The 4,411-nt window shown below is 31.9% G+C and overlaps 1 pseudogene; it reads right to left on the minus strand.

Annotated features, from left to right (window-relative positions):
* Window positions 1–1,159: 1,159 nt before the first annotated feature.
* LOC114888045 lies at window positions 1,160–4,139 on the minus strand (annotated as a pseudogene).
* Between the last annotated feature and the right edge of the window lie 272 nt (window positions 4,140–4,411).

The following is a 4,411-nucleotide window of genomic DNA, read 5'->3' on the forward strand; positions in this document are numbered from 1 at the left end:
TGTTTTCCTTGTGACAAGAACTTTCAGGATTTACTATTTTAACAGCTTTTATATATAATATACAGCAGTGTTAATTACATTTATTATGTTATACATTACACCCCTAGTACATTACATTCCACAGTACTCTTAACCAAAGACTCAGTCACATAAAAACAAGTATAGAAGTGATTTTTAAAGTGAACGCAAAACAAAATAATTAAAATACTAAGCACTTTCTTTCATTTTACAAACCGAAATTTAAACACATTTGAAAAACAACATATAAAGTGACTTTGAAAACTAAGTTTTTCACAATTTTTGGAAGATTTTTTTCTTCCTTAACCAAAACTATGTGTGTTAACATTGATTAATAAAGCTTTTAAAAGTGAAAATCTACAAAAGCATCCTTAGAAACCTTAAAATGTATTTCTGACACATACAAGATTTAGGTCAATTTATTTGTTAGTAAAATTCCAAATAAAGATTAAAAAATTTTAAGTCATTTTAGAAACAATTTTGGTTGCTCCTATATCATAATGCCCTGTGATGATTTGAATTAAAATCATAGGTTTTGTAAAAATATAAATATATATTCTTAATCTATAAAACACTGGCATATAAACATGAGAATAAAGGTTATCCAAAGTGATACAAATGTTCTAAATGTTATAGAAAGTTAAAGTTACCTTTTATATTCATAAACAGAAGTGAAATAAGACATTTGATTTTTTTTTAGGAAATTTGTTTTGGAAACTTTTAAAATTATTTCTAGTAATTCTTTATATCCTTTGATATTACCTAAAGTAGAGGGTCATTTTTCTTCAATTTATAAAAATAAGTAAACTAATAAACTACAGGTTAGTCATCACATATTACAATTAAGAGTGATTCCATGACAATAGCAGAAGTGGTCACACATAGTAGTGACTCAGAATTGGTTGTGCTCTTAAGTTCTCACTCAAAAGCTATGGGGCTCACCTACCTTTGAAGCCATTTTAGCAGTAGGTAGACATTGGGTGTCTTTCTTCCTGTTTTGTCAACAGGACAAATCACTAGTCTATATTGAATCACTAGTCTTTTGAATCACTAGTCTTTTGAATCACTAGTCTATAACAAATAGCATTGAGAAATAGTAATAAATGAAGCAAGAGTGTTAATCATGTTCTAGAAGAAGTGATTATCTGCCTTTTGATCCAAGCCTCTCAACTAATTCCTGGTGCCAATTTATGCCTATCAATCAGGTTGACCTCCTGAGTAAAGAAATAAATGTTTACAGGAAATGTGAGTTAAGTCTCCTCTCACAGTTGCATTACAAAATGAAAGTGCAGCGGATAAATACAGGTATAAACACTGCAGTTGTATTACAGAATGAAAGTGCAGCTGAGAAATACAGGTGTAAACCCTGAACAGACACATTAAAATAGTCTTTGCCATAGATAAAGTTTTGGGGAAACAGGACACCAATAGTAGAACGAAAATGTTTCATCATCCAGCTTACCAGGAACAAAGTCATCAAGTAGTCAATGTATATTGGAGCAGAGTAATTGATTGGCTTTTTAATATTAGAATCACCTGCCAAATTATATTCATATGTTGGGCATGCAGACATGAGCAGACAACTTTCTTCGGGACAGAATTCTGTAATACTCTTGTTGAAGAAATCCACAATGTTAACTGTGATCCATTTTGTGGTTCCCTCTCTCTTCCCCAACATAGCAGCTTGTCTCAGATTCCAATTTCCTAGTGCTCTCTCTGCAGTTTTTAAAGAGCTCATAACGAAAAGCTTCAGGAATATACTTCTTTGAATGTTTAAAAAGATCCCTTTTAAAGAGGAACTCATCTCTCTTCAGAGGGGACGGGAGGGGCAAACTATTCTCAATGACCAGTGGAAGCCCACTTGTCAACTACTTCCCTCTGGGGTCTAACTGGCGCAGGCTGCTGTGGCCTGCTCCCTGCTTCACCAGCTCTAAATGCAGAAACAGCCACATTTTACCAGGCTCACTCTGATTTTAATATAAAATATCTCATACATAAAAATATATGTGACATAATGACAAGAGAATAGAGCAAATGTCTCAATACTCATGACCCAAGTTAAGAAATAAAACATTACCATCTTTGAATTTTCCTGTGTGTTTCCCTTTCTAATTAGTTCTCTACCTGCTGGTGGTAAATGCTTTCTGTTTTAGAGTGTTATAAGATATTTTGAGTGTATATCCATTTTAAAGCATATTTTTGCTGAATATAAAATTCTACTTTCATAAATTTATCTTCTTTAACCACAATTTGAAGGTGTCACTTTCTTTTGGCTTCTATTTTTCCTATAAAGTCACTTGTTTGACTGCTTTTAATATTTTCTCTTCATCTTTGACTTTCTTTAGTTTTACTATGATGCAGGCATAGGAATAATTCCCTTTATTTTTCTTGTTTGTTATATAAAGTGCTTCTTGCGTCTGTAACTTGATATCTTCTTCAGTTTTTATCTGTTACATATTGCTTTTTGTGCTGTTCTCCTACCTCCATCTCACTCTCATTCATTTCTTGGAGTCCAATTATCCATTTATTAGATCTTTCAACTATATGTCACATGCTTTTTATGATCCTTCCTAAATCTTCTACCCTGGTGTCTTTTTGTAATCTTTTTTCCTTTTTTGACTTATCTCTTAATTATCTAATTCCTTCTTTATATATGTACAATCTATTGCTAAATACAAACTTGGAGTTTTGTTACTAAATTTAATCACTTCTAAAATTTGCTTATGATTATTTTTTGTTTCCACTTATCTATTATAATTCTGTACCATAATATTTTACTCTTTGTTCATATTAAATGCTGACTTAAAAAAATTTTATCTGTGAACTCCAATATCTGGATATCTTTTGGATCTGCTTCTATTGTCATCTTTTTTCCTCTTGTTTGATGAAATCTGTGATATTAATACTAGATTTCTAAAAAACTGGATGTGAACATTATTCATGAAAACTCTTAGGTATAAAGTAAGGCTATGGATATTGTTATCCTGTTGCAGTGAAGATTCACCTTACAGCCATTAGGCTAGTGACAAATCACCTGTTACAACGAGGGACTAAGAAGACTCAGTTTTATGTTTCAAGCTTTGTGGTGGTTCATCTATACCCAGTGCAGCCTCACTCCTAAGGTGTATCTTTTGGGTGAAAGATTTGATTGCTTAACAACTTCTTTTTTTTTTGGTTATCCCTGAATTTTAATGTTTGTCTTTCCAGCCAAATGTCACTTGTGAAAATGGGATAATGATACAGAAAATGAGCCTTACAGTTATTGCTGTCACTTATATTTATGTATCTATAACTTTCTCAAGGGGGAAAATGACCTCAAATATCAGCCTTATCTTGTGGTTTTGTTCCTCTACCAGACTGTGACCCAACATTTTAGTATCGCCATTATTGCTATGAGGTTTATTAAAAGTGGTTTTGTTTTTGTTTTTATCCTATCTAGTCATGCTAAGTGAGAGAGTTCATCCAAAACAAGTTTTTCAGCAATTGAAAGAGTAGACCTTTTTCTTTTGAATTTTGATGGAAAAATTTCTGGTTTTCACTTTCAGAATTTGTAGTGTTTTGTTTTTTTTTCAAACTCCCCTTGTCATTTTTGATAATCTCATACTGTTTCTCATTTTCCTCTACCAGCTTTTATTTTGTTAAAGCCTTATTTAAAAATAACTTCTTATTCTATATGTTACAATTCCAACATCCAAAGTCTAGTCTTTCAAGCCCTAGTATCTAATACATTGTGTTTTTTCAGATTCTTAACTATGATTGCTGATTTTCTTATATATCAGTTGAGGTATGATTGTGAAGTCATACTAAGCATATTTTAATGTGCAAGAATCATGGAAAGTTCTGAAATGAGGATATCCTTCACCAGTGTCAATGTGTGATACTAGTTGTATTTATTCAAACATATTTTTTAAAATTTTATTTCATTTAAAAAGTATTAGTCTAGGAAGTCCCTAAATATGTGGGTATTACAAGTCCAAAATTATTTCAAGTAATAGTAAAAGCTCAAGGCTACAAAATCTGGGAACCATTTACCTTAACTGAAGTCAGGGAATACATTGCTTTGATGGTTGCTTTACTAAGATTAATTCCTCCACATGTCTGTTAATCTCACAAACCTTCATTATTAAATTGTGTCCCTGAGTAAGCATTTGCTTCAGTGTTTCAATGTATCTACTTCTGCAGTTTCAGTTCAGTTAGAAGCATATAAAATTGTTTATTTTCATTTGTCTGTCATCTGGGTATTTTGTGATTGTGGAGAACATTTCATAATACCAGAATTACTATATTGCTGGGAGAGAAGTACACTTATTTTTGTTTTGAAAAGGTAACTTTAGTCTCTACAAGGAAGATGAATTGTGCAAGAGTTGAAGCAAGGAAAGAAGTTGGGTAGCTA

Source organism: Monodon monoceros, unplaced genomic scaffold (genome assembly GCF_005190385.1).
Source record: "Monodon monoceros isolate NGI ecotype Baffin Bay Population unplaced genomic scaffold, NGI_Narwhal_1 Super_Scaffold_8, whole genome shotgun sequence".
NCBI lineage: Eukaryota > Metazoa > Chordata > Mammalia > Artiodactyla > Monodontidae > Monodon > Monodon monoceros.